At 38.7% G+C, this 19930-nt stretch overlaps 1 long non-coding RNA gene across 3 annotated transcripts in view; it reads left to right on the forward strand.

Annotated features, from left to right (window-relative positions):
* The window catches only part of LOC135178194 (uncharacterized), a 114265-nt gene extending 94763 nt beyond the window's left edge, over positions 1–19502 (forward strand). Inside the window, exon 3 of one of the 3 annotated variants that reach the window (XR_010303415.1) lies at positions 18712–19502. This is a non-coding gene — a long non-coding RNA (uncharacterized LOC135178194). Of the gene's footprint in view, positions 1–5996; positions 6369–9196; positions 9470–18711 lie in introns of those variants that run through there. The other 2 variants (XR_010303416.1, XR_010303414.1) reach the window with 2 other exon arrangements.
* Positions 19503–19930: the final 428 nt, after the last annotated feature.

Raw genomic sequence — 19930 nt, forward strand, 5'->3', positions numbered from 1 at the left:
AGTTAAAGTAGACTGTTCTGCACTGGAGATCTTTAGGAGCAGGTTGCATCTCCAAGGAATGACTTAGCTATAACTGAATCTGTCTTTAGGCTAGGTACTAAGTTAGGTCACTGTGACAGCTTGGCTATTGATAATCTTTATGACATCAGGAAGTAGCTGAGAAAAATGACCATACAATATAGAATCTATTTAGAAGAATATCTTGAAAGATAGGTGCATAAATATGCCTGTGTGAACTACTCATTGAAATTCAAAATTTAATCCAATGTCAGTTCAGTGGCATAGCAAGCAACAAAACAATGTTCACCATACACAGGAAAAGTAATTCTTCCCATGGATTATATAACTGTTGTTTCTAGTTCAGTTATTTTAAGTCTATTTAACACTTCAAAACAGCTTCTTTATAAGTGTGTGTATGTATATATAAACATATAGAGAATATAAAAAATTAAGGTGTTCTAAAATTCTGAGCTCTGCTTAAGGGGACCAACTAGTGCTGTAGTGAGAAGTACATCCCTGCTTTATTTGTGTGGTCTATTGTAATTTAACCATTTTGTGATATTTCCTGTTCATTTCATCCATCACCAAGAAGAGGTTGGCCTTCTACTCCAACCTCTGTGCAAGTAGTTGTAGCCCTCTCTCGTAGACAAGTTGTAGATAAGATCTCTCCTCAGCCTCCTCTTCTCTAGACTGAACAATCTCAGCTTCCTCAGATGCTCCTGGTAGGTCATGTGCTCCAGGCCCTTCATAAGCCTATATTGTATCCAACATTTCAGTGATAACAGTCCACTACATAACTTGAACTGACTCAAAATGGGAGCTTACTGGTGATTAAGCTAAAATCATATTAAATTTAGAGGCCTGTGTATTTTGCTATATTTTTTTCTGCAAATGGCTATCTGAGTATTATCTATAACCCTTCTATTTCTGTGAAAATGTCATGCTTTTGAAGTGCAAATGGAGATGATATCTGTTTTACACACAGTAATTAAAAGAGGGATTCTTTGCCCTGCTATATGTACATCCTCCACTTCATCTTTCAGTGAATCTGGTTTAGTAGAATAGCCTTGTAATTAGGAATCTGTGCTTATCTACCCCATGCCCTTCTTCTCTTTTGAAGAGTGAAATATTTTTGACCTTGTTTCAGTATATTCAAGTTTGGATAAACATAAGCCTGAATTTTCCAGCTTTTAAAAGGCATTAAAAAAGAACTACAGTAGGTACTCATAACATTAAATTTACAACATTATTAAATACTCAATAGATGCAGTCTTAATCAGCAGGAAGTAGGTACCCCAGGTGTCTTGTTCTGATTTCCACTGAATTACCATTTAAGCTCCTGTAGATTTTACCCTTTAGACAGATATGATACCAGACAAAATATTTTATGAGATTTTAAAGTGAATTTACTTCTTTCATGTTGAATTTTTTTTAAAGCAAAGCTGCTGTTCTTTTAGATGTCAGCAAATTAAGTTAACTGCATTTAATTTCAGGCGTAAGCTAGTATGGCCTATTTTCCATACAAACTTAATCCTGTGCAGTCTACATTAGCCATGACTCAGGATAGAATAAAAAGCCATCAAAGGTTTCCATTATGAATAAAATTACTGCTAGATAAGATAAATGTTCAAGACAGATGATAGCGGAAATTAAAATTTTATAATTGACCTTCTACAATTAAATTCTAAATTGAGAAGGAGGCTTTTTTATACTTCCATCTATTCCTTGTGAATACCATTTGTTGCCTCTTTGTGTAACTTGAAGGGGGGAAAATGCATTAAATGAATTGTTTTTTTGAAAAGGCTTATTATGATGCAAATGACAGTTCATAATGCCTAGTGCGCAGTATTGCTAACAGAGAAGTTCCTTAAAGGAAGTGTGGACAGCTCGGTGGACTGCAGCTGGGAGAAAAAGCTTTTCACTCGGGTTTCATATTTGGAATGGAATCTGATAGTGTAAGTCCAGTTGTAAAATGGGCATGTGTTGATCTCATTGTCAAATGAGAACAAAAATCACCATCACTGCTGTAGGGATCTTTTTCTCACTGAGAAAAATGATCAGCACTCAGAATCTGGAGTGCTCTCTCCTACAGACTCATTCAGCTTGTTAGTGGCAGCAAACTCTTCTCCTCAATCCTTTGTTATGTGGAGCATAGATTAATTAGTAATGCCAGATAAACATTTCATGACATGTCCTGCATAGTCAGAAAGTCCCTCTGCTCTTTGAATGTTTAAAAAAAGAAACAAATAAGGAAACAACAGCTTCCCAGCTCTGCTCAAGTTCAAAGCAAATGCTGGTGATTTCATGCACCCTGAAGTGATGATGCTCTTCTACTTAGCTTACTGTTTGCTATTGTATTTTTCAGTACACAGTCTTTTTCTTTGGTCCTCTGCATGCACAGGGTACAAATTATGGTTTCTGATGATTTTTGCTAGTTTTGCACTTTGTACTAGCAAATTTGGGATTCAACAAATCACAAGCATGAAACATACCTTGGGGAAAATATGAGTGCAAAAATAATTGACACCAAAGGCAGTATATGGAGAGACACTTTTTGCATTTGGAACAGCATCTGTCCTTAGACAAAGAGCAGAATGGATGCACACTGGAAAGGAATACAAGAAACTGGGGCCAGGAGGTTGTATTAGAGGAAAAGTGAATTTTCTGTGTTCCAATTTAGTGGAAAATTATACTAGAAGACTAGATTATGAGGTAACACTGTAATGTGAACAAGAAATGCAAAAATACCTGATGCAGTGCCAAAGCCATGAAACCCTCTTGCTTTGCAATTTTCTAGAAAGTCTTACATTTTCACTTCTGCATAAAAGCTTTTCTGTCTCCTCCATCATCCAGTACCCTCATCTCTCTCAGATGTGGGCAAGCTGAAAATATATCAGAAAGCACTGATCATAAAAAAAAAATACAACTGTTGTTTGGTGGGGTGAAATAAAGTAATAAATACTGAATAAATAAAAAAGCATGGTCATTGCAGCTGTGAGTGAAACACACTAAAGAAGTTGCCTGAGTTGTGATGCTCTCTTTGCATGCTATTTTAACTATGTTTGCCTGGGAATGTAGGTGCTTTAATGCAAAGGTAAATGAAAACAGAGATTCTTAAGTTCTTCTAACAGGCAAGGGGAGCTTGTAATGCAACTTACACTGATTATAGTGGTGATAATGGCTTCTCTCAGCAGCAGCTCCTGCATAATTTATTGTTCCTAATTTCACATATTTACTTGGAGATAGAGGATACTGAAATAATGAAAGTAATTTCTCTGTGGCTGATTTTTATATTTCAGGAAAAAACATGCCCTTTTTAATTATATGTAAAAAAGAAGAGATTTGCATACTCAGCATATCTGATATATTATCATATGAAAAAAAGCTGTACATCAATAGTAGTCATCTTTGCTCACAGGCTAGAAGGGAAGATGCTAAATTTCCTTTTCATCATGATGATGTTGCTGTTATCATAAAGGAAAGGTCTCCTAAAAGAAATGTGATGACCCCAGAGTGCTGGTCTACAGCATTCCTGAGCAATGGTCAGATCTTCACAGTATCACAGTATCACCAAGGTTGGAAGAGACCTCACAGATCATCAAGTCCAACCCTTTACCACAGTGCCCAAGGCTAGACCATGGCACCAAGTGCCACATCCAACCTTGCCTTGAACTGCCCCAGGGACGACGACTCCACCACCTCCCCGGGCAGCCCATTCCAGTGTCCAATGACTCTCTCAGTGAAGAACTTTCTCCTCACCTCGAGCCGAAATTTCCCCTGGTGCAGCCTGAGGCTGTGTCCTCTCGTTCTGGCGCTGGCCACCTGAGAGAAGAGAGCAACCTCCCCCTGGCCACAGCCACCCTTCAGGTAGTTGTAGACAGCGATAAGGTCACCCCTGAGCCTCCTCTTCTCCAGGCTAAACAATCCCAGCTCCCTCAGCCTCTCCTCGTAGGGCTGTGCTCAAGGCCTCTCACCAGCCTCGTCGCCCTTCTCTGGACACGCTCGAGCATCTCAGTGTCCTTCCTAAACTGGGGGGCCCAGAACTGAACGCAGTACTCGAGGTGTGGTCTGACCAGTGCAGAGTACAGGGGCAGAATGACCTCCCTGCTCCTGCTGACCACACCATTCCTGATGCAGGCCAGGATGCCACTGGCTCTCTTGGCCACCTGGGCACACTGCTGGCTCATGTATTAATCCACAATTAAGGAAGGCAGTGAGGAATTCACTCTACAGCTGGGGATAATCTCAGGTTCTTCAGTCACCCTGCTGGTTCTTGTAAGCCTGCTGTTGCAGTTACATTGCTGATAGCAATCAAGACATTGTCTTACTATGTATGGATTTGTACTGTACATATTACATTTTCTTAGTATACCTGTGGGTCACTACAAGGCTTTTGGCAAGAATATTTACTAGCAAAAAGTAGAATTTTGCTCTATGGAGTTTACAACTCTTATGCCTGGTCTAGCTTTTAGTTTACATTAAATATAGCTTCCTTAGGATAATTTTTAGGCTAGTGTAAGTACAGGATTAGTTGAGAAGCAGAGATCTTTTCTCCTCACCAAGGAAAATACTTAGGAGTGATATCTGTGATATGAGAACGCATTGGGTTTTTTTTGATTGCTTGTTCATTTTTATTTAACATAATAAAACATTAGTTAAATAGCCCTAATGAAAATGTCTGTTTCAAAAGTACATATAAGATGAATGCATTTGAAAGTATTTGAACTATACAAATTTAAGTATCCATTAAAAAAAAAATCAGTTAATTTATCAATCAGCTCTCTGAAAGACAGCTGAAGGTTTATACTATCACTTAGGGAAGGGAATCTCCAATACTAGAACTGTCAAGGGTACTGTCTGCTTGATGACAGCAGTTCTGTAAAGCTGTTAGGAGTATTGAAAATAAGTTTATGCAGGAAATAATTTTCTGCTAGCAACTACAGCAGCATAATTTTGAGTATGCACAGGCATATATGATTAACAGCTTACAGTGTTTATAGTACCTATCCTACTCTGTCTTTTTGGTGCTGGTTCAAGTTTACTGGTAGTGACGTGAAAGAAGCTAAAGCACTCAAGAGAAATAACTACTTTAGACATTGCTGTACTAAAAAAAAAATGGTTATACTGTGGCAATGACAAAGTAAGTTATTTATTAAAAGGTTCTTTTTTTTCCCCCCTATCATTGTGGACTTGACTTAAAGTACAAGCACTTACCTGTACAAGTAATGGTGAACTAGATGCATTAATAATGATAGACCATTAAAGCACAACACCCTGTTATATGTCAGTTTTAGGCTATCGAAATATGATGCTTGAAAGTTAAGACTACACTGAGGTTTGGGCTCATGCTGTGAACACCTAAGTCATAAATGGATTTCTCCTGTTGGTACTTGTCTCTAGTATATTGCAGAAATGAACACCTGCCCCTGAGGAGTGAAGGAATTGAGCTTGCAGAGCTGTGTGAGTTGTTTAGGGATTTATATATTATTTCACCTAATTCATTATAAAATGTGGGCTGAAGGTGATAGGTGTCAAAGGTTATGGTTGGGCTGGCCAAAAGACAGGCCCTGTCTGTTAACCCCTTTCCTTTTCTAAATGGAAAGAGAAAGGGAGTAAAGGAGAGACACTTAACAATTGGAAAAGAAAACTACAACTACTTGGTGAAAATAATAACAATAAAGTGAAATAGATACAAAACCAATATCAAACATAACTCCCCTGATGGCAGTTAGTCTTTGCTACCGCTGCTGCTGTGACTCAGAGGCAGGCAAAGCCAGATTTAGAAGCTGGATTCTGGGACTGGATTCATGGAATCAGGGATCGAGATCAAAGGCAGAGATGGATTCTGGGACTGGATTCATGAAATCATGCATCAAGATCAAAGGCAGAGCTGACACAAGTCCTCCTCAGATTTTTTTATACCAAATATGACATATTTGGGATGGAATACTTTGTTGATCAGTTTAGTCACCTGAACTGTCTGCCTCTCCCTGCAGGTGCAACCTTTTACTCTGCCACCCCCAATTTGGCACACAAGATTTAGCAGTAACCTTGGCCTGCGTTCCTGTCCTTGATACTATCTAGAAACAATGACCATTATCAGTACTAGCAGGAGACACCATCTGTGAAAATATGCTGCTCACTTCAGAAAGAGCAGTTATTTGGAAGAGGCTGAGCTGAAAAGTGTATGAAGAATTAAATCTGTTCTAACTCAAACCAGGACAATAGGAATTGATGCTAATGGACAGTATCTAAAACACATGGCTGAAAGAATTGTTATTTCTGCCAAGTGATGTCAGTGGATTATTCATTTCTGCTCATTTCTAAAATGAATAAGTAAAAATTACTTTTTATTCTTCCTCTCTGAATGATGACTGAGTTTGAGACATCCTTTTGAGGCTTCTAAGCCAGTGAAAGAGGCACTTCTGAATGGGTCTGAGTGATTAAGTAATATTCTCTGTGCAACTTAAAAATGACCTTCAAAATGCAAGAATAACTATATGATGCTGCTTTTTTAGCTAATGACTCTTTTCTTCTTCCTCAATATAACCTTTCACGGTTAGATCAGTGCCTGTTTAGAATATTGACAAAACACTTTCATCTGCTTAAAGCTTAGAACAGCTAAGATGTATAACAGCATTCATTTAATCATTTTACTAAATAATTATATTTCCAAGAAACAGTCTGATGAGATGACATGTCAGAAAAACCAAGAAGAACTTTTAAAATCTGCAGTGATTTAATTAAATAAACACATTTGATATTTGCATATAGAGATTGCAATTAACTTCCAAAAAATAATTTATTTTGCAGCATTTTAATTTCCTCCATATCATTCTGCCTTTTTGATAAATTCAGTCACATTTGACAGTCTCAGTCTGGCATTTAAATGTAACCAAAGTAGAAAGAGCAATTATTCTTTAAACACCTTATCCTGAGTGACATATTAAAAGAAAAAAATCTTGAAATTGGTGCCAATGGGTACTTTTGCCTATGGCAGTCATAGATCAGGCAATTTCGAAGCCAAATATGGTTCTTTTATTATGTGTATAAAGCTTAATATATTCTGATGAATTTTATCTGCAGTGCAGGATGTACTAAACTCTGGCTGCCTTCTCTTCGGAAGCAATAGCCAAGAAATCTGTGAGGTCTCTTCCAACCTTGGTGATACTGTGATACTGTGAAATGCAACAGACAGTAGGAAGTTTGTCTTTCTAAGGGCAATAATCAATGAAGGATTAAATTATTTAAAAATTAATTTGTAGCAAAGAACATGCATACTCTTCTTTTTCAAACTCCATCCATCTCACAATCCAATTTTTTCTCTGCCTCCAGCTGAGCTGTTGATATTTTCTTCTCGCTTTCCCAAGAAATACAAAGGATTTTCACTTAGGTGAATCTTCTGCTTTTAGCATCTGCTTTTAGTTTATTCAAATTCTCCTCAAGCACAGAAATTGACATATACCTCTTCATTATTATAAGTACAACCCCTGTAAAAGTTAGTAGGAAGATTATGTTGTAGTGAGAACTCAGCCACTCTTTATCAAGTGGCTTTTCTCCTGTGTTGTCCATGTGTGTAACCATCATAATTAGTTCTACTGTTTGACTTCATGATGTGACCTAGTTCTCTGTTGTCCATCCACTTCCAATAGTCAAGTATGGGGAAAGACAAATTCTGGTGAAAAAAGAGGAAGCAGGGAGCATACAGGAATAACATGAAAGATGCTGTGGGATCAGCTAGTTTTTCCTTTTCATGTTCCTTACTCCCAAGCTTGCTATTTCAATTACTTAAGCAAGTACCTTTTAAAATTAGACTAATGTTTCTTTTCACCTGACCGGCCTTATGGCCATGTAAGTTCAATGTTTAATGCTCATAAAATGTTGATGTTAAATGTTGAGAATTACCTGCTTCTGGAAGTAAATGTATAATGCAGAGGAGATGTTAAGTGTTGTCTTTATTTGGACTCAAGGCACATGCTCTACACCAGAATTCAAGCAGGCATACATTTGTGTACAGTGACTAAATAAAAGAATAACTAAATATATATGTAGTATTAATGCCTGGCTACTTAGTTTTTACCAATAACTGTTCTCTGAGGAGTTTTTACTGCTTTTCATCATGATTGTTACTCTCTAGATAAGGAAAATACAGGGCCCTGGAGGAATGCTCCAAGTGGTAGCTCCCCTATTGTTTTTTCTACTTTTAGGTAGTTGCAGGTTTAGGCATAACACTGCTGTTTTGAGATGAAACAATTCTAGAGTTCAGTGATTCTGTGGTCTTGGCTACCTCTTTGTGCATAAGACTGAACCACAGAGTGATTAGCATGCATCATTATTGTAAAGAAACTAGTTACATGATTCTAGCAGCATACTTACATAGTTTCTGAGCTGAAAATACTTTTGTCGTGATATTGAAGTATTTCTCTGTTCTTCATCTCTGTTCATAAGTTTAGCCATTTTCTTGAGGTGAGGAAGTGTCTGATAGCAATACCACACATGTTTTGCTGGGTGTCCTGAGATGCTGTCTTAAACATGGATCTGCTGAGTCTACTGATGTTAGAAAGAAGAGCAAGTTATATATTTTGCACAGACTAATGAAGGAAAAAAATGGTGTAATGGCTGCAGGAGAGTCTTCTCTTACACAAACAAACAAATGGCCTAACTGAAGCAGGAAAAATACTTAGTCATGACTTTTTTTAGCTTCACTGTTCTACTCAAAGTCTTCTGGAAGTGATAGAGCAGTCTCTTGAGACTTAAATCTAATCTGTGATGGCCTCTATTCAGATATTTAGTATGTGAAGCACTCATCTTGGCAGAATCCTGATGGATTATATGATCTTCTATGCTGACTGTTGCTGTAAGGAGCTGTATTTTTTGACCGTTTGGTGAAAGCATGGTTTGTATGCAAACTGGCCTTGTAAAACAACATCTGCAGTTTCATTTTGCGGGTTTTATCCTGTAAAACTATCTGCAAAGTTAAGTGGTTAATTTAGGATAAAACTCATCTCTTTTAATGCAACCTAAAGGCAATAAGTTAACTTTTCCAAATGGGAAGAAATTACTTCAGAAAAGTTATGTTAAATGTAATATGTTGATGTGATTGAAAAGTAGACTTAGGTTAAGTTTACTGGGATAAAAATCCGTGCATCAAATTTCAACTCAAGTTGTCTTTTTTTTTTTTTTTTTTTTTTGAAAGTGGATCTGCCTTTTCCTCTGCATGTTGCAGTTGCCTCTGCTTCCAGGCAAACACATTGGAGGTGGCAATGCTCAATGGAAAACTGTTTGAAGGTTTTGGGAAGTTGTGAACTTGCACAAGTTACTGGCTGTTTCTACACTCAGTCAATGCCCACAGATCCACTGAAAAAGCTCAGATTTAAATTACTGTGATTCATGTTACTCTGCCAGACTATGAAGGAAATCCTGTGTATTGAAATGTAAGCAAAAAATGAAGAACATTATTTAGACCTCACTGAAGTAAATGAGTTTTCTGTTTAGGGAGGCAATCTTAAATTTACTCTGGCTGCATTCCAGAGTACTCCAGATTTCTCTCTTCTCCCCTCACCTCGAGGGTTTGAATGGGGAGAAGGCAGAGTGAAAGCTGCTTTCACTCCCCCGACCTGCAGTCTTGGAGGGGGAACAGCCAAAGGTGCCTTTCCACACACTGGAAATTCTGCACATTTCCATAATTGACCTGGGCTGGTGGTAAGCTGGGTTTTTGCACCCCATATAAAATGGCAAATGGACACCTTGTCTAGAAAAGCATAAATAGAGCAAGGGAGAAGGCGAGGGGGTTCCTGCCTTGAAAGACTTCCTGCCTTGACAGAGTTCCCGACAGGACAGGTTCCTGCCGTGACAGAATTCCTGTTTTGGACCATCCCCGCTTTTGGACTGCACAGCTCTTGGTTTTACACCATCCTTAGATGGTTCTCCTCACTTTGCACCATTCTGTGCAAACTTGAAAGCTTGGCAAGTCCTGAGGTCCTTTTGAGAGAGCTGCTGGTGGCACCTGGACCCAGCTACTCTCAGACCATATCAGCAGCCAACTTCCTGGCTGCCTTCTGGACTGGGGGACCTAAGCAGTTTTGCTCTCTCCTGCTGCTGCTGAGGCAGTATCTCTTCCATGAATCCCTGTATTGTGGCAGCTGTGTCTCGAGACATTTCTGAGTTTGGCAGCTTTGCCACTCACCTTGGGCTTCTGCTGCATGGATCCAGATATTGGATGTTGCTTACAGCATCAGGAGGACGAGCCGAGCCACAGAGAAATCCATCATGGGATCATTGTTGAAAACCTATCTCACCTCTGTGAGTGATAGTGGGGTAAAGCTGTGTTATAGCTTAGTCTTTTCTGTTTCCTGACTTCCTAAATCTGCCCATAACCTCCTTTTGAAGAATTCCTGATCAAATTAGCATCTGTAAATAAACCTACAGTAGTTTTGCGTATAGAATGGGGATAGGTTTTCAGGAAAGTAAAATAATTCTTTTTTTATTATTCCTGACTTGGCCACATTAATTCTCTGCCTCCACAATAGGCTGTGTGTGAAAAAGAGATGTAAAAGTTAAATGTGAATTAGTACAGGTATTGAGATGTTCTCACTTCATCCAGTGCCAATGAACTCTTAGCACAGTTCTCAGGTACTTGCATGATTATCTATTTACCCTTGTTTATTACTCTGGTATCACTATTCCACACATTTTCCTTGTGATGAGATTGTGCAAAGTAATTCCTTGTGTTGGCCATATGTAAGTAATTGTAACATACACTTATATTAAACCAGTCCTCTCAGCTTAAATCAAAATTACACTTGCATTGTCATACCTCACCTATTATGCCTTTATAGCAAATGGGAATATGATCTACTTCTTGTGTATAATAGTAAAACAGATTCAGGAACTTGTAAACTTCTGCCTTCAAGCCTGTAGTATACCAACCTGCTGCTTTCTAGAAATTAGGAGTATGGCAAATCCCTCAAGTGTTTCACCTCCACTATTTCCTTTGACAGTCTTTCACAGAACTTCCACTGATTAATTGTTAGGCTGAGTATGCTTGAACTAAATCATTAATTTTATCTGAAAAGGCATAATTCCAGAACACTTTCTCCAGCGAGATGATACTGCCTGCATTATTAAATACTTTCTCTAGTCCCTGTCATCCATAAACCCTCTGCTCCCCAAACACATATCCCTTTGATTTACCTGCAGCTCACGGATGCAGACATTAAACTGGGGTTTTGTACTTCAGGTGTCCTTAGATGAAACAGTTTGTTTTTTGGAAACTAAAGTAGCAGTAATTTCCAAACTTAGAGTATTTCAAAGCTTTTTTGTTGTGTTAGAAGCAAAGTTGCTCATACTTAAATTTTGTGCACACGTTTTTGCCTAGTTTAGCCAGAGGTCCCCCATTCCCCTGAAGGAACCAACAGGCTTTTTAGCTGTGGCCTGACAGTGACAAAGCGAGTTGGAAGAATGAGGAGCTAGTGAAAAGTAGATAAAGTGTAATTCTTTTTGCTATAAGAAGTCACTGCATAGTAGATACTTTTGGCAAATAGTTCGTTTTCATTTTAATTTAAAGTATTACATAAATAAAGGTTTCATTTTATTGGCATGCAGAACTACCTCAATTTATCTGGTGTGATTTTACACTAATGTAATAAATTGCTGCAGCTTTTTTTACAGACATTTAAGTCAAACGAATATAAATTCCTAGCATCAATAAAAGAAATAAGAGTCTTTATTCATTTAGGGAGTGATCCCAGCACACTTATTTGCCTGAGAGGTTCCGTATTATTTATTGGACAGTGTAAACCAGTACAGGATATAGTGTTGGCCTATTCCACACTTGATCAGTGCCCTATGTGTTATTCTAGCCCCCTGGCTATGAACATAACTACAGTCATTGAAATTCATTGGCACTTAAGTGTTCAACCACTACACTTGTGAAGTCTTCCAGACCTGATTCAGCGAAGAGTTTAAGAATTTAGTCAATTTTGGCCGTGACGGTATATTCTTATTCTGCATCTGGAGATGCACTTGTGTTTATGATTGCAATCCACTCAGGGAAAGAAAAGAATGGAACAAATTGTAGAATTTGTTACCAATCAATCAAGCTCTGTTTTTTCAATTTCTGTCCCATAAACACTACTGCGTTTGCAGAACAATTAAAAATTGTTCTGATAATCCATGCTGAGGGATGGTTCTAATAGCTTGCATCTAAGTGAGAGAATGGAGCTTAGGGTGGCACTTGTGTGAAGCAAGGTGGTGGGAATAAGGGACCCCTCGGGGAATATAGGGGGCTGTGTCCTGGCAGGGCAGAAATCCTGCTGGATAGGTTTTGGCCGTTGCTCCCCTTCTCCCGTGGGTGGGGTCCAGGAGTTAAAGTGAAGAGCACACAATGGAAAGTTCGGCCCCAGCAAAACTGTGCCCTGAGGGCCAGGGGTTTAGCACCACCGTGTCAGCTGTCTTGTGCAGCCCCTCAGCGTGCACGTGTGGTCACATAGGGCACAAAACTCTGAATTCATTGGCCAAAACAAGAGATGCTAGTGCCGGGTCTCTGTTTGATTTCCAATGTATTTTACGGGGGAATGATTTGAAAGCCATGCTGAGTGGCCCATTAGTGGATTGTTTAGCTGAGTCCTGCCTGCAGCAAGCTTTGTTTCACAGCAGCCACGTGTTTGCAGCTTGCAGCAGCATCTTACAGGAACTCAGTTTTCCTCTCCTCCTCTCTCTGGAATATTTTGTGTTTTTACCCTTAGGATCACAATCACGGGTTTTGGAAGTGCCTTGGTATAGGAAACACACTCAGGACTCAATATGTCATGAGTACATGTGCTAGAGTTAGTAGTAAGGCTCCATAAGCTATACAACTTACTGGACAGGAGTGAGTACTGCCTGTTGTGTAGTTAGATTTTTTTTCTTGTTTTCACCTTCCTATTTTTCCAAATTCTGATTACTTAAACTGTTTAATTCTGTGTTAATAAATACTTTTTGTGCAACTGCTTACTGTTCACCGAGAATCAAAATGAATCTCAAGGAGTTTTCCCAGATTTTGAAGATTAGTAAATAATAATGAATATTCATACAAAAGTTAATATCCATAATTAATATTAAGTATTAGTTTTGTAACAGGCTGAAGCGGACCTCACCTCAGATACCTTGAAGCACATTTTCTTGGGAAATAAGCAGGAGTTTAAGCTCGTTGTGCAGAGTACTGAAGTATGGCATTGTTGGAGTAACTGAGATACAGTGGCTTGGGTGACTGGCGTTCTGTGATATTAGACTGTAGGAAAGAGACTGGGAAGATGAGGAGGGAGGCATCCTGTTACGTGAAGCAGTAGCTGGACTGTATGAAACTTTTCTGTGCAATGACAGCAACTAACTGTGTTGATAATCCATAATTCGTTGATAGCAATGGACACAGAGCTTTAGGGGCCTGTAAATGAAGTGCTGATGTAGTGGTAATTGCAGTCAAAATCAGCAGCATTGTCAGAGTTAAGAACTGAAATGTGTTTTAAAGTCTGTTTTCAGTGGTTTATGTAATTCAGCTAGAGGAATTTGCAATTGAGTGAAACATGACATGGAAATCATCAGCTCAGATGCATATTTTTCTCTGAAAAGGGTTCAAAAAAGGATCTAGAACACAGCAATTGTTAGAGAGGAAGCCATTTTTTCCAGATACGGCTTTAATAAATAGAGCATAAGAATTTGCAGCTTCCAAGAATTAAAAATAAAAATAAATTAAAAAATCAGCTTTGATTTTCAAATATGCTATCAATATACAAGTACTTTATTTTACTACTTTATGAAGCTAGTTGCCAAACAGAACTCACTCCATATAAACCAATGAAATGGTAGTCATACAGAATGGTATAAACAAGACCACGACCAGAAAAACAGTGTAACTTTGAAATTAGTTCTTGGTCCTCATATGTGTTCCTGTGAACGGCTGCTGTTAATTATATTGTTCACTCATCTGAATGACACTGAAACTTGGTCTGCTAAAGGGTCACAGTAGGTGATAGTAGGGGAGGGATTTAGCAGGGCCTCTAAAAATCCAAATGGATATTAAACAAAGTTTTCAGCAGTAATGTGGTTGTATTTCTTAGAATGTCAGATCGCTTTATGGGCCTTCACTCGCTTCATTTGGAGCTTTCTCTGTACTGCACATTAAGAAGTTGAAGAAGAGGTCACTAACCAATCAACACAGCAAATTGATTGTAATTACTCTAGTCCCCAAAGGTAATAACATTTTGCTTCGAATGACAGGTCTGCATAGCCTTGTGGTAACCAAGGTCACCTGAACAACTTCAATCCTATCTAAATATTGCACCATGGGAAAAGAAAGTCTGCTCTAGGAAGGCCTTTTTCTTGATTAAAACCTCTGGAGTTCAACATTAAGTCCTTGTTCATTTCAGATTCCACTTTGGTGTGTTTATCTTCTAGTCCTGTATGCCTGTGCTTACTATTATGTATTTATTTTATCTGAAAAGATAGGTATTTGGTATTGAAAGTCACTTTTATGATGTGTAATATAGTGTCATCTTTTGGATTATACTTTTTCTCTTTGAGATTCCTTGGTTGCTCTCTGTGCCATTAATTCTACAGTTATGCTGTTGAATTTGTAGGGACAGATATAATGCTCACTTTAATAGTGAGCCATGCTTAAGCCAAATAGAACAAACTCACAGTCACTTCTCTTTCTGCTCAGACCTCTTCACTTGTGATCTCAAGGCTCTTGCGTTGCTGACATTCACTGTGATGGGATTTGCTTCTCAGAGGTTGTAACATGAAATGGGAAGTGTTACAGGTGGTATTAGTATGATAATTTGTTGACCTGAGAAAGCCAGAGTTCAGACTAAATGTGTTTCAGTGATGTCTATTTATAGAATCTCTTTTCCTGGCTATGGGATGAGTTAAAGGGGTCATTCTGTGCTCCTAATCTCAAGACGTTTTGCACTAAGTCCTGACATAGAAACCTCTTACTGTTGGTTCTGAGCTCATATTGGTCATATTAAGCACTATATGGGAATTTAAGGAACATTGTTCTTGGAATGGTCAGCCCCAGTTTATTGCTGCATGACAAGAGTTTTAATTACATGACCAAACTTGAACTCTGTGAATGAAGCAACTACTTTTGTGGTCATCTATAGAAAACTAACTATTTGCATGTGAACTTTTGTTCTCTCCATATACGAGTATTGACAAAGCCCGAGTAACCTCTCATGATGAAAATCTACAAAAACAATAGAGCATGATTGACATTTCTTTCCCTGTCTTATTCTACCCTTCCTCCTGCTCTCCTTCCTCCTGTGTTGCTGTGTGCTTTTCTCTGTGTAGTACAGAGGAGAGCTTGAATTCTTGATGAAAATAGTATATATATTTTGTGTATTTGGACCTCAAGGAAATGAGGCAATAGCAGTGAGAAATTTTTGTGTACTTGATTTTCTTGAAATGAAGTACAGAACAGGTGAATAGGTATTACCACTGTCATTTCTGAGTGGGCTATTCACACTAAAAATCATCTCTGTTAGAATGGATAGGGGAAAGACTAGTAGTGAGAATTTCAAACACTCTCAAGGATCTTGTTTTTCAGAAACTTCATGAGGTCTGTATTGGAGATTAATGCTGTGGGTTAATCATTATTTGTGAGAGATGTACGCAGGTGGCTTTGGGTCTTTTCTGGACTAGAACTGTAGAATCAGAGGTCTTGGGAAAATTAGTGCCCTTCAGAAACAAGGGATGTTTGGTGTCAGTGAATTCCATATTTAACACAATAGTGCCAAAATTCCGTATTTTGGGCGTCTTTCAACATGTGGGTCCATGTTTCATTGCAACTGTCCTTGCAATGACTGCATGACTCTATTACAAAGTAATAGAGCACTGACAGAGCAGCTAGAAGAACTTGCCAGTGTTACTTCCCAGAGCATATGAATGAACTGCAACCAGTCTGACCTTAGAAAGATTTTCCCCCTGAAGAGATGTATAACTTTTGTCTTGATCAATTTTTTGGTAAATATTATGATACCTTGCAGTTGTCTTATTTGTCAGATATAAAAGAATGTATAAGCAGAATTTCTTGAATGAAGTGCAAATCCTTGAATTTGGTCTTGGGTTCTTCTCAAGCTCTTGCTTATCAAAAGCTAAGATCTTCATTGATGCTGTTTACTTTGCTTCAATCTGTTGCATATGTTCCAAGAAGCTTAACAGATTTGTCTTGGCTGTGTTGCTGTGAGATGTGATTCTCATTACTGCGCTGCATGAATTACTTTGTGAATTACAATTTATGTTGTTCTCACCATGTAGATAGCTTCTAAGATCTTTCTCCCAAACATCGTGCTCAAACTATGAAATAGAAGAAAATGTGTAATTGGCAAAAAATATTTAGCTCAGTTTTTGTCCCTGTTTTTCCATGGAAGAGTGTGCAGTCTTGCTTAGATAAGGTTGTGATTGATTGGGGTGTGTGGGGAGTGGAATTAAACTGTGATTGAGCAGAGAATACTCCCAATCTAGTACACTGTGTATTTTACACAATTAATGCACAACAGAAGTCCTCTGTGTAGGTAAACTAGCTAGTCTTCAGGATCACAGACCTTCAGAGGTTGGGAGGGACAGCCAGAGATCATTGCATCCAACCTCCCTGCCAAGGCAGGATCACCTAGGGTAGTTCACACAGGAATGCATACAGGTGGGTTTTGAAAGTCTCTGGAGAAGGACACTCCACAGCCTCTCTGGGCAGCCTGTTCCAGTGCTCTGTCACCCTCACTGTGAAGAAGTTTTTCCTTGTGTTGAGGTAAAACCTTCTATATTCCCTTGCTGCCTCACCAGACCACATAGAGACATTTCTGTTACCAAGGACTATGAAAATGTTAGATTCAAAATTCCTAGCATCTCCCACTAAATTACTGTAGCTGTTGAAATGAACAGTTAATAAACATTTGTGTAGTGACAGGAGAGTATTTTCTTTGTTTGTTTGTTTATGATCTGTGGAGAGAATAATTTCTTGGGTTAGTTATACATTAACGACACTACATAAACTATGCTTCATGATGCACTTGGGCACAATAATTTAACTGGATGATTGAACACAATTTAAACAGGCAAAGAGAATGGAGTATCCTTAAGGACAACTAGTAACTTTGTCATACTATCTGAATTTGTGAAAATTTGTCTTTAGCATTTTAGATGTAGGTATAAGTACAAAAGGACATGAATATGGTTCATTTTTTTTTTGGGGGGGGGGGGAGCGTGTTGTTTGGCTGGGTTTTTTTGAGGGTGGGTTAGTTTGTTTTTTTCTTTGTGTGTGTGTAGAAGGGGGAGTGTTCTGTAACTCACCAGCATTTAAACAACTTCACAAGAGTGGGCTTTGAGAGCTCTTTTAGTATATACTGTTTCATTACTTTGAAGAACTGTACTTGCATGATAACATTGAAAACCTAAGCACATCCAGAGAGGAAAGGGGGAAAAGAGTGTTTAGGCTGAGAACTTGGACTAGGCTTTGGATTTGGTTTGTGGATTTGGGTGAAAGCCTAGCAAAATCTGTTCCAAGTCATGTTTCCTGCTCCCTATCTGCCCAACCCCACCTGCCAGGAGTGCAGAGTGTTGGGAGATGCTCTATTGGCTGGTCTTGTGAGGAAGTGATGGTATGTTCTTGTCCTGGGTTTGGCTAGAATGAGGTTAAATTTTCATAGGAAGCTTGGAGGGGCTATACCCAGGTGGCAAACCAACCAGTGGGTTATTTGATAAAATGCTGGTGTCAGGTCTGCTGTATTAGGTGTAGGGTGGCCAGGGGAGGTGCCTGAGTTTCTAGTGGGAACAAGGCTAGGAATTACCAGTGAGTGTGCTGTGGTTTATGTCACTGGTTCTGTATATTACTTCACTAGTATTACTGGTATTTTGTTGTTTCTTCTCTCTCTCTACATTGTTCTGTTAAACTCCCTTTATCTTAGCCCATGGGGGGGTTGCATTTTGCTTCTAATTTTAATTCCTGTGCAACTAGGGTGTAGGGACCAGTAAGCCAGTGGCTGTGTGGGCCTCAGCTGCTGGCTGGGTCTAAACCATGACAGTTCTCTTCTAGGGCTTTATCCCCGTACTCAGGTGTTGTAAGATTCAGATAATTACTTTAGGCCTGCTGCTGCCAGTAGTATTACACCTTTTCAACAGCTCATTTCTGCAATTTCTTGGCTGCCTTCTGCAATTTCTCCATGTTAAATTCTCAGCTCAGGGCACTGTTAGTTCTGAGCCTTGCCTGTTGATTCAAAGCTTAATCAGAGTGGGACAGTTTTCAGGGGAAGTAAACCAGTATTGTGTATGAGTAGTAAGTAAAGTGTTGACCTCTATATGGTGGACACTTTTTTCTCTTCTCTTTTAAACTGGCCAGTTTTCTGTTTTAGTGATTTTAGGGACTCATACCCACACGCAGTTGAGTATCTTTCTAAGCTCTTCAAAGTGTTCACCTAGAATGCCAGCTGGACAAAAGCACCAGGAATTCTGTAAAGCTCCTTACTTGCTAGAGATTCCCTGCTATGATATGGGCAGAGTATCTTCGTTTATTTCTGAAATAAAGCAAGCCAAACTAAAAAAATGTGTGGCCTAGAACATCCACTTGTCAAATAGCATCATACCAGTTGGGTGTTATGACCCCAAGGGATATTTGCTGGCCTGGAGGAATTCTTGTACCTTAGAAATTGTAATTAGATGCATTTTGTTTTAAACTTTCCCTAGGTCATTTCACAAATACTGCTGTTCATGTGGAATGGAAGGTATTTATTTTCCTGATACTCTGTCACTTCAATCAGTATGATTGTCAGCTGCTAGTTAAAAAAAATAGACTTGAACATAATTACATTTTTTGTCCATCTACAATCTACTGGGCTTGTTACTAATTCATTTTACTGCTCTCCAATCTGCTTTTATTCATTACAGGAAATTTAAATACCCTATTTAATCTGAGTATAAGGTTCATTTCCTTGGTATTCGTAAAAGTAGTCATCTCAAAGAAGTCATTAGGTTTAATGTTAACCTTTAATGTGATCTGTGAGTATGATAAACTATTTAATGAGTTGTCTGAAGTTTGTGTATGACATTTCTATGTCACCAAACTTGTCATTGGCTAGCAGTGTAGCACTGCATTACAGTTGCGGGGCAACAGCTCAGTTTTCTGAGATTTTGAAGGCATTGTGATATGGTTTTGATCTTGCAATACTGATTTTGTCTTTCAACTAATAAAAAAAATCCACGACTTCAGTTTGGAGCTTCAGTCCCACTGTTCATTAATACTGCAAAACATCTTTTCTGGCTCTGTAATACTCTGTTTTCATCTTGAAGAGCTGAAGGCACTAGACATTTACTGTGCAGTACCATATCCTTCCTGGGACCCAGTGGGCACCCCAACTACAGCAAAAGCATCTGCAACTCAGTATACAACCTGTTTAATATGTGTTTATTGATTTAAATTACAGATTATACACGAGCATGAAATGCTGAAATAAATTAAATCAGTATGCATCTGTCAACATTAGGTTATGTGCCTAAAGTTATTATGGCAATATTTGAAGCAAAGCAGAAGGGTTAATGTGTCGAGGGAGCACCTGGTGCATTGCTGGGATTCTTTCTGAAGGTGCTAATCAACAGCAGCATCCCTAGAATAAAGTTTCTGAAAATACCCCTGAAGGCAGGTTTTGAAGTGCTTATTTTCTGTACATTTTTAAGGTCCTTTACCTTCAGGGAAAGTACTTCAGACTGCATCTGTTGCAAGTAGACGTCTGTTGCAAGTAGAAGTAAAGGCACTTACTGTAGGACTTAGTAGCAACTTTAGCTTTATGGCTCACTGCATATTCCCATGGCCATATCGTTTGAGAAATTGATCTTCCTCCATAAGCTGTTGAATCTAGCTATTAAAGGTATGATGCATGTAGCTGTCATAACAATTTTCTTGCATATT

This window comes from Pogoniulus pusillus, chromosome 9 (assembly GCF_015220805.1).
Source record: "Pogoniulus pusillus isolate bPogPus1 chromosome 9, bPogPus1.pri, whole genome shotgun sequence".
In the NCBI taxonomy this organism is placed as follows: Eukaryota; Metazoa; Chordata; class Aves; order Piciformes; family Lybiidae; genus Pogoniulus; species Pogoniulus pusillus.